At 36.5% G+C, this 11,514-nt stretch overlaps 1 long non-coding RNA gene across 1 annotated transcript; it reads left to right on the top strand.

Moving 5' to 3' along the window:
- Positions 1–4,523: 4,523 nt before the first annotated feature.
- Positions 4,524–11,016, top strand: LOC119867447. The gene is made up of 3 exons (XR_005383557.1): positions 4,524–4,638; positions 7,300–7,403; positions 10,632–11,016. It is a non-coding gene; the product is annotated as an uncharacterized LOC119867447 (long non-coding RNA).
- Positions 11,017–11,514: the final 498 nt, after the last annotated feature.

The raw sequence follows: 11,514 nt of genomic DNA, 5'->3' as shown, positions 1-11,514 counted from the left end.
ACATATCCAGTACAAATAAACACTATGATATAGATGATGCTAACAGAACTTTTAAACATGGATATGATATCTAAAGGATGGAGGTAATAGTCCTATTCTTTGTTGGTAAGATTGCATCATACTTTAAGAGAGAAACAGACAAACTAGAGTATCCTTAATGGATGCTCAGCATAGGGTGGCATCTGGACAGCAGTTAATCTAAGGACCATTAGAAGTACAGATATATTTCATTTTAAGATAAATCTATAGTCATATTAATTACCTTGGATAATAAATTATAGGAAGTTAAATTTGATTTCAATAGGAAGAAAAGGATTGTTTATAAGTAACATTTTTATTTGATACCCTCTATTCCTCTTAAAGGACATTTAGCCCCCACATAAAAAGATATTTGGGAAGAAATGGAAATATAAGATGTGCTGAAGAAAGGATTATCACATCAAGGGGGAGGTAAGATTAGGAAACTAGGAAGGTTCTTCCAAACTTTGTGGGTTTTTTTTTAAGTTTTTATTTATTTATTCATGAGAGACACAAAGAGAAAGAGGCAAAGACATAGGCAGAGGGAGAAGCAGGCGCCTCGGGGAGCCCAGTGTGGGGCGAGATCCCGGTACTCCAGGATCATACCCTGAGCTGAAGGCAGACACTCAACCACTCAGCCATCCAGGCGTCTCTCCTTCTAAACTTTGTGATTCTATAAACAAAAATGGAAAATGGATACATACTTATGTTCAAATAGATAGGATAAAGGCTTGTTTAGGTAATCTTCCATATGTTGATCAAAATTCAAACCTGTGAGGGGCACCATGGTGGCTCAGTCAGTTAAACATCTGACTCTTGATTTTTGCTCGGGTCATGATCTGAAGATCGTGAGATCAAGCCCTACGTCAGGCTCCACACTCAGTGGGGAATGTGATTGGGATTCTCTCTCTCCCTCTCTCTCTCTCTCCACCCTTCTTCCTGTTCACACATGCACATGTTCTTGCTTTCTCTGATAAATAAAACCTTTAAAAAATCATACACATGAAATTTTTAAAATATAAAACACCTACCCTAATATGATTGCCAGACATATTGAGTATTAGCTCCAAATATTAAAAATAGTGATTTACTCAAACTACAGGCAAATCGTTCTAGAATCACAAGTTTTTTAATTCATTGTTTTCTTAAAGACAAACAATGTTTAAGCTTAGTTTTCTCTGAAGTTAGATTGAGGAAAGTAGCAGGGAATGACTTACCAGTGATTTGGTAGTTCTTTTAAACTCTGAATTTCCTTTCAAGTTTCAGGTTACTCCTAACCTGAAATATTAAGGCATATTGAGGGATTCATAACTCAGTAATTGGGAATTGAAAATAAAATATGTAATAAATATGTAGTTAGCATGTATATTTAACATCTATTGAGCGCATCCTATGAACCACATACCTTCCCTAAGATGTTTTACATATAGCAGTTTATTTAATCATCATAATAATCCTATGAGGTAAATTCTTCAGTTGTGTTCATTTTGGAAATTAGAAATCTGAGGTATATAGAAGTTAGTTAACAGATTCACTTGGTTCAGAGGCCTGATGCTTAGCCATCATTATTGGTAGATAAAGTGTACTCTGTATGCTAAGGCAGGGATAGGTATTTATTTTAGCTGGAGTAGCAATAGGTTTTAGTCAGAAAAATTAGTTGGTAATTAGCAAAGATAATGTTTTCCTTTAAAATTTTTTAGCAAGTCAATATTAATGTCTAAATGTCATTGTACTTGTTTTTATATTTTCATGTAATTTATATTTCTTTGGGAATATTTTCTTATACCATGTTTGTTCTCTCTTGCTATTCATTCTCTCTTTTAAATACACAAGCACACGCACTAGTATTTCCAATGTCTTTATGACTTTGTGTATTAGAGGTGAACAGATATTCAGCAGAGGCAAGCAAGTTGCCTTTTTCTTCCTGCAGAATCTTCATGTCCCACAGCCTTCTGCAAAACTGGACGTTAGCCTTCCAGGCATGACTTAATTTAGAAGTATTCCATAGTTTTTCCCTCTGCAGATTATAAGTAAGATACTTATTGGAGCAGTAACCCCAGCACCACTTGTTCTTGCTTGTTTGACAATGTGTCTGCATAGACTGCTCTATTCTTAATTGCATTTCCATAAATATTTCCCAAGAATCTATTGTGCATCAGGTCCCAAGAAAGTCATAGTGCAGGAAAAAGAGTTTGTAGAAGATAGCTCACGTCCTCAAAGTAATTTAAAGTCTTGCAGAGAAGAGGTTAATTTTGAAAATAACGACATTTCAATATGATTGGTACTATACAAATGGTACGAAAAGAAAGTTTTATGGAGGCGTATTTTAAACATGATTTGAGAGATTTACCTTCTGTCATATTATTTTAGTTGCCAGGGTGCCTGAAGAGTGGCTGACAGATCTCACCCTAACATTAAATATGTGAACACATGTTTTTTAAATAAGGAGGTATCTTAACCATCCACAGGCCAAGATCAGAGGGGACTTTTAAAGTCCACACTTAAAATCATAAATGCACGAAGTAACTTTTTTTTTTTTTTAATATCCAAGAATCAAGTCTTTTTTTCAGCTTCCATGGATGTATATAAGAAAAGAGCAGCTATCAACCTATACATCAAAGTACAGGCTTAGAATTATCTCACCTACAATGATCACCACGGAGTATTTCCTCCAATAGGAATCATACACTCTTGTCCCTCTATATATCTTAGAACATAAAAGAATGGTGTTTCTTCCTCTTCACACTGAGTCTTTGTTTCAGCATTTATACTGATCTGCTCATTACCTAAAATAAACTCTCACTCTTTTGTCTGGCAAGTTACTAGAATTCACTGACCTGACAATCTGAAGCAAAACTGGATACCTCTCATTAAAATGTATTCTTTCCATGAATCTAATTATAAATGTGGGTATGGTAATATGAAGTTGAGAGTGAAGTTGGGGTTTAACTTTGTGCAGAGTTGACAAATAGAAGCACTGTGGGTGTGAGCAAAGCCATCTTCTTCCCACTCTGTCCCACAATATTCTCTAGTTTCATTGGCCATCTCTGGGCAGCAGTGGAGTGCTGCCATTTGTGTTAATTTTTCACTAATGTTTAAAGTCCAATGTGAAATAGCATAAAAATACATTCAATTATTGGAAAAAGATTTAATTACTGTATAAAAGAAACAGAATGAATTAAAAAATCACAGAAGATGAGAAACATTGAAGTTCAAATATTACTGCATTGAAATAATTGCTTACTTAAAAATTATAAAGGATAGGAGCAGTTCTTCATTTGTTAAGTTTTAAAACACTTTTCAAAGATTCTGCATTCATTAAGCAACAGAACTCCCAGTAAAGTGTTTCCCTTAATTATTTTATTAATAGCTTCCTTGGCATAATGATATTAAATAAGTATGATTTATGGATCCTTGTCTCATGAAGGAAAAAGCATCTACTTAATTATTCATTATTTATGATTTTCTTATGTAAATAAATTCATCAGCATCCCTATGAAGATAGGAATGAAGAAAGGTGATATTTAAGTGAATGTAGAGGAAATTGGAACAAAGAATGGCCCATTTACCTTCATATTACCAAAATGTGGGGTCTAATCATAACAATAATTATTGCAACATTTATTCAGTGATTCCTCAGTACCAGCCCTCTTGTTTAATCTTCACAGTAATTCTAAGAGGTAGGTATTCTTATTAGCCATAAGTTTGAAAAAAAATGACTTTGGCAAGAAGTGCTTACATGATTATAAGATGTCACCCAGACAGGAAGTATAGAGGTGGGGTTTAAACCTTATGCTTTCGGAACCCACAATTCTCATTACATACTATATGCCTCCTGAATATAAGTAATTTCTGTTCAACTTTTTAATTAGAGCTGGTTACCCAGAATTATACATCTATTTTTTCATTCTTTCTTTTCTTCCCTGGAACCCTGCTAGGGTAAAGAAAGTATTTGGGAAAATTCAGAGAAAGTGTATGGAAGACCTTATACTAACCACAGGTATATTAAAAACAAACAAACAAAAACAGACCCTTTTTTTTAGAAGTAGGGCTAGGTAGATTAAGGAAGGAAAAATCAGATAAAGGGTTATAGAATCTAGCCCAGCATCTGTTATGTCAGTCCAAAGAATTCCAGATCCCAGGGAGAATGCTCCCTACCAATTGGTTATTTGGAATGCAAGGCTATTGACATATCAAACTACTCTGAAGTGTCTGTTGGAAATGTTTTTCTAGATCTAATGTCTTAAAATTAAAGCTTTATCAAATGGATACATTTATAAATGCAAGCGAAATGGATTCATTTAGCTCATATTTTTTTTAGTTGATTTAAAAATATTGATTCTGGGTATGGTATGTAGTATACAGTATTGTACTTAAATTCAAGAGCATTACAAATGAATTAAAGATGAAAAGCAGCACAATTCTATTATCACCTCATCTGATTTAGACTATCTTTAAAAATTAGCTTTCACTTTCTCAAAAGCCTCATTTTCTCTTCCTTATCAACACATTATTATTGGAGCAGAAAGAAAACTTTGATTTTCCAAACGCTTCTCTTTAGAGAGGTTTATTGCTGCTGCTAGAAGAGATTTGCATCTAGGGATCCTGTGGACAGACCAGGTAGGCATCAGCCACTATTGGAAACTAAAATTAAAAAGGTACGGCTTCATTTCTAGTGTGTACCATTCATATCTTCTGTATAAAGGGTGACTACTCTTTCTGTTCATTTCAGGCTCTATCAGATACTCCTGATCTACAAAACCTGACCTCTCTTGTGTTCAGCTCATTGGAGTTACCTTCTTCCATTTCAGGAGCGTTTCTAGATCACTTCCTTTTTGTTCCCTCCATGACTTATTATGCTTTGTCGTTCTGGTTTCTCAAACGAGTTGGTTTTATAACTGGCTCCCAATGGTCCCCTTACTACTTGCTTTGACTATTTGATTTTTTTAATTGCCATTGGATTTTAATCTTTGATGCATGGCTTCTGGCATCTATTCTCTATTTCCAAGTTACCAAAGTAAAAGAAACCCAATTCTGAGCTCTATTTCAGAACATGTCCTAATAGGAATTGCCTCTCATTCATACTTTACCCGACCAGGGATAGAAATTACTATTTTCCTTTATGAAGATGAAGTGAGATATGTAGAGAAAATAGGGAGACGGTGATTGCAAAGAGAAATACCCATAGAAATGGCATGAAAAATGCAATTTATTCACTAAACATTAAATTAGAATTATAGAATTTAATTAATTAGGATGATAGAATTTCATTTAATTTCATAATTAGTTTATTTTCAAAGACACTCTTCTCATTTCCTATTGCGTAGATCTTATTAAAAGAGGAACTAGGTATGGTTGTTTTGGATTCTAAATTTGGATAAATTTCAGGAAGAAATGCAAAACATGAGCCAATTTGTATCTTTGCAGGTTTCACTGCTGTCTGAGGATGTACTTCTTAGATAAATTATAAACCAGTATTTTATCTTATTCCTTAAATTCTGATGATTAATGTTATTGATCCCATGATAATACCTTAAATTTGTTTAGAATTTAGATTCCATTTTTTTTGGGGGGACATGTCTTTTGGATACTTGTTAACTAGAATAGAACATTTCAGTATTTTCCAAATAGACTAGATCCTCAAGGATATATTTCTAAGTAGTACATAATAGCCTATGTTAAATATCTTTTCTTCCCCAGCTTTTAACTATTATTCAGTTTCCAGAGACCACAAAATGCTCTTTTCTAATCCCTCCAGTTGGGTTAGTTTTTTTCTTTCTGTGACTTTACATAATACAAGTATCCTTCCTTTCACTATTACCTTAAAACTTGCCTACATCCCTGATCCTCCCACTGGATTGTAAGGTCCTTGACAGTAACAGCAGCATGTAATCACCTTTGCCTCTAGCACAGAGGTCTAGCTTCATACCTGACTTGTGTTGGGTAGTGGTAAGTTGTCCTTTAACTGAGCTGACAGTGTGTCTTAGCTTCATCAGGATTATATGGCTTCTTTGGAAATTCTATCTCTTAAGCCCTTTTTGGTTATTTGCGAAAATATTCTTAGATTTTTAATTTTTTGTTAAAAAAATACCACTTCCTTCTTGAAAGCTGGTACTGGTTTATGTCTTAACAACCTCATTAAACTTGATGAAAATCCATATTAACCGAGTATCTTATTTCCTTGTTCTAGCTGTTCACTTTTTACCTTTCAAATAAGTCTGACCAAATTACTATACTAGATATATTTTCTCCAACACATGCACACATACACACACCCAGACATACATATACACACACACACCCCTTTGAGCAAATTTTCTGTAGAAAAAAACACTAACACCTATTCTGTAATGCTGCAAGGATGATTACATTTAATAATGTATGTAAAGCAAATGTAAGTGCTTAAAGTGTATTCAATATGTGTTGATCATCATCATAATTTCACATTCAATTTTTTTTAAAGATTTTCATTTACTTATTTGACTGAGAGAGAGCCACAGAGAGAAAGCCAGAGACCACAAGTGGTGGGCCATGGGGGCACAGCAGAGGCAGAGGGAGAAGCAGACTCCCTGTTGAGCAGGGACTCCCCCCACAATGTGGGGCTCCATCCCAGGACACAGAGATCATGAGTGAGCTGAAGGCAGACACTTAACTGCCTGAGCCACCCAGGTGCCCCTCAATCAAATTTTACAAAACAGTGATGAGATTTTTGAGTAGTTACTATCATTCTTACAATTTTTCAGTTGAGAACTTGGGAGAAACAGATGTCAAGTGACAGGCTCCAAATCACACATCCAATAAACTGTAGGGATTGTGTTGAACTTCAAGCAGAGTGTTCTCTCATTCTCAGATAACTTGTACATTGGAGAGTATCAGCACACTAACATGCAGAGAAATTAGTGGTATAGCTTTTCCAGAAGTGTTTTTGGAAGTCAAAATCAGACTGAGCAGTTAAATAAATGAAGATACTCTGATGGCAGAGGTTCTGGCAGTTGAGGAAATTCTCAGGAGTTCCTTAAAATACAACAGAGAACGCAATGCATCGCTATATTGTGTATCTATGAAAGTCTCTGTCTCAGCCAAGAGGCAGGCTGATACAACTCTTTGAACAAAACCATTGTAATAAAAATTATGAAAGATTTTACAATGGTAATTAGTCCTCTGTGTCTGAAGCATAATGAAATGCATATAAAGTACCGGGATGAGGTATTAGAGGAGAGAAGATCCAGAAGGCAGATGGATTCATTTAACAAGTTAATATTTTTCTCAATTATGTTCCAGAACTGGGTTAAATAATCGAGCCATAAAGAAGCAAGACATGCCACTCCTCTCCATGAGAAACTCATCCCAAGACAGGAGGTTGAAAAGCACGTTCAATGGTTGCAGTAAGTGCAGTGGGAACAGACAGGAAGAAGGGAACCTAATTGCCTCTGCCTGGGGGGACTTGAGACGAAGGTTTCATAAAGCGGGAGATATGTGAGTTAAGATCTGAAGGATGTGTGAAACTACTAAGTGATGAGGAAACACTATATGCAAAGTCATTCACGGATTAAAGTACAGGTTCTGAGAAAAGTGAATATTCGATTAGGGCCAGAATACATAACAATCAGGGATGTCCTCTTAATCTGAGAAATGGAAAACTAAAAAAATCTTAATTTACAAGATAATTGCTCCATATTTAAAATACATGAAGTACAACTTTTCTATGGAGTCCAGATGTAACACACATTCACCTCATGCCCATTATCAGAGCATTGTATCATAGACTTGGGTTTTTAGACCAATATACGAACTAGTTAATAATCACAGTTTGCTTATTTTCATTGAGCTATTAAATATACTCTGTTCTGTAGTACAGAGATTAGAGAAGTATAAGCTATATATAGTCAGAAAGACTTAAAAACCTCAGTAACTAGAACAGACAGTTGCTTATTGGCATAGGTACCCTGAAGGATGTCCTTTCCTCACATTACCAACATGTCAGGATTTTTAACAGATGTTATTAGGACGCCACAGTAATGCAGAGATGTATGTAAGCTGAGAGCATAATCACTATGGGGACTGAAGGCCGATGATTTGACTGTGTTGAAATTACTCGGGTGTCCCTCTAATTTGTCACATGACTTAATGTTTAAGTCTGTCATATGGTTTTCAGATCTGGGCTCTCGATGATTTCTTTTTCTTTTTCTTTTCATGAAGTGGATGATGATTTGTAAACTGACTCTTCATGTTCCTAAACCACTGAGCGTTTTAAAAATTAGTTTCCATGAAATAGAAGTGGTTTCAAAGGAAGTCTTGGCTCAAGCAGCTTCTGTTTGGGGATTTTGACTGCCAGGATATCCATTCAAAGAAAGATGGTGATTTCTAAATTATTCTATTTTTACTTTGATATCCTCCCTGTAACTCTACAGTTTTCTCCATGCTATTTCCCAGGATTTCCCTCCTGTTTGTCCTCAGGATCTGTTACCATTAGCAACGGCTATTACTGGCCCTTCTTCTCCCATCAATTACCAAATCTTGGTGTAAAAGTGGAAAAATCTTCCAAATATAATTGTTTAAGGAAATATTTCCACATATATTCCTAAGGGTGATCTTTTCTATTCTTTTATAAATTTTTTTAATTTATTTATTTATGATAGTCACACAGAGAGAGAGAGAGAGGCAGAGACACAGGCAGAGGGAGAAGCAGGCTCCATGCACCGGGAGCCCGATGTGGGATTCGATCCTGGGTCTCCAGGATCGCGCCCTGGGCCAAAGGCAGGCGCCAAACTGCTGCACCACCCAGGGTTCCTATCTTTTATAAAACATGTTGATATATGAAAAGCAGGTGAGAATCAGTAAACTAACCTAGATTATTTAGCGTAAACTAAGCCAAAACAATGAACCTAATAATATAGAGGCAACATTTGACTTTCACTTGATTTCCTAATTCACTTCATTTCTATGCAAACTTTTTTTTTTTTAGGATTTATTTGTTTATTTATTCATGAGAGACACAGAGAGAGAGGCAGAGACACAGGCAGAGGGAGAAACAGGGTCCCTGTGGGGAGCTGGATACAGTACTGGATCCCAGGACCCCAGGATCAGGACCTGAACCAAAGGCAGACACTCAACCACTGAACCACCCAGGCGCCCCATTTCTATGAAAACCTGAACAATAAATACTAGTTGTTGTTGAATGCCTGTTTATACTAGGTACTGTGTTAAGTGCTTAGAAAATGACTAGAAAGTCAGAATAACAATTCTTTGGAAAATTTACTAACTAGAGGAAGAAACAAATAAGATTATTTTTATAAGGGTCATAGCAGAATTCACATGACATAATGTTAAACCTCTGTTTTTTGTTTTTTAAAGATTTTATTTATTTATTCATGACAGACACAGAGAGAGACACACACACACACAGGCAGAGGGAGAAGCAGGCCCCATGCAGGAAGCCCAATGTGGGACTCGATCCCCGGTCTCCAGGATCATGCCCTAGGCCGAAGGCAGGCACTAAACTGCTGAGCCACCCAGAGATCCCCATATTTTTTGGGTGGAAAAACAAACTCCATTTCTACGTCTTAGGGACTCACAGATTTCACTATAAACTGTAACCATAGAATTTAGATATGTTTGGGACATGTCTGGAAGTTCAACAATAGGGACTCACTTGGAATTTCCTTGCATGGAAAACCAAAGAGTTTTATGGAAAATAACTCTGTGTAGCATAGTAAGATACATAAAAAATGCATTCTCATAAAAAATGTTCATAGTTACCGGAAGAGGGGATTTTTCATTGGTTCTTCTCTTGTGGACATGTCCTTGAGTTCTAATAAGGACAGAAAAGAAAAAAAAAATATGTGAGTCTCTAACTTTCTGTTAAAGACATGTGGTGTACAGTATGTGAGCAAACTATGGTGGTGGTGGACACAGTTGCCTAAGCGGGGATCGCCCTTCAGCAATGGATCAGAATAAAAGTGAGGGAAGATGCTATGCTTTGGCATACATTGGCAACTCTAACAACAGCATAGGCATCATGCCATCCTCTGCACGGACACCAGCAATTTTGGCCTGGGCACGGGAGCACTTGCTGACTTAGTGCCTCTCCGGCTTCTGGTGATTTCAGCATTCTCAGCAGCCATTGCCTTTCCATTGGTCTGGAGAAGTATGGGAGAAAAATGAGAGATAACACAGAGAGGAATTGTGAGAAAATGTAGGACACCCCTTGGGAACACAAAGAAATAAGTTGATAGAGTTTGAAGGAACCTGGAAGTACTTAACACTGGCTAAAAACAGAACAGAGAGCATCATTTGGTATTGCTATTTTTACACCAACTGAACCCTATTTTTAATGTCTTCTTTCAGGTAATTTTCTCTAGAGAAAAATGGTCTGTAACTAAAACAATATTTATGCTAAATAACACGCCCCATCTCACTCTTCTATGTTTTCTAGATAATGTTCTATTATCATTAAGAAGCAGTTAGCTTGTAACTCAAAAATTTAGCCCTCTGCCAGAAAAATACCTCCACTGAATCTAATTTAATCTTATGACAAATGTTAATTGAATCTATTTTAAAAAGACCCACACCAGACGTTTATGTTCATTCTGTTATCTCGGACTTCCACACAGGTGTCGGTTACCCACTTTCTGTTTCTCAGCTTCACATCCACCCTCCTTTGCCCTGCTGGATTCTGGGGATCTTGCCAGATGGAAAATGTAACTCTTCATCAACAAAGAGCTCAGGAGTGAAATGAAGGTGATGGAGGCAAGTAGACTCTTCTCTGTTGGGTTTCTACCAGTTCTCCATTATTTTTATTATTCAGTGATGGAGCTTCTGTTGCATCCTTGATGCAACTACTTCCCTAGAATCAACCATCTGGAAGCAGCTCTATCCTGCTATACTATACGCAATATGGCTTTTTTATTAGTTAACTACTTCCTAACTGTTGAAAATCCTTCATATACATATTTCTTTGTTTAAATTATTGATGTGATGGGCACCGAGGCTCCTTCCACAGTTTGGCTATTATGGACATTGTTGCTACAAACACTGGGGTGCAGGTGCCCATTGAAAGATGAATGGATAAAGAAGCTGTGGTCTATGTAAACAATGGAATATTACTCAGCCATTAGAAATGACAAATACCCACCATTTGCTTCGACGTGGATGGAACTGGAGGGCATTATGCTGAGTGAAATAAGTCAATCGCAGAAGAACAAACATTATATGGTCTCATTCATTTGGGGAATACAAAAATATAGTGAAAGGGAATAAAGGGGAAAGGAGAGAAAATGAGTGGGAAATATCAGAGAGGAAGACAGCACATGAGAGACTCCTAACTCTGGGAAACGAACAAGGGGTGGTGGAAAGGGAGGTGGGTGAGGGTTGGGTGACTGGGTGATGGGCACTGAGAGGGCATTTGACAGGATGAGCACTGGGTGATATGCTACATGTTGGCAAATTGAACTCCAATAAAAATAATTAAAAAATAAAAAAATAAATTACTGATGT

The sequence above is a fragment of the Canis lupus genome, chromosome 34 (assembly GCF_011100685.1).
Source record: "Canis lupus familiaris isolate Mischka breed German Shepherd chromosome 34, alternate assembly UU_Cfam_GSD_1.0, whole genome shotgun sequence".
Classification (NCBI taxonomy): domain Eukaryota; kingdom Metazoa; phylum Chordata; class Mammalia; order Carnivora; family Canidae; genus Canis; species Canis lupus.
The sequence above is the reverse complement of the archived record's forward strand: the minus strand, read 5'-3'. Positions and strand labels throughout refer to the sequence as shown.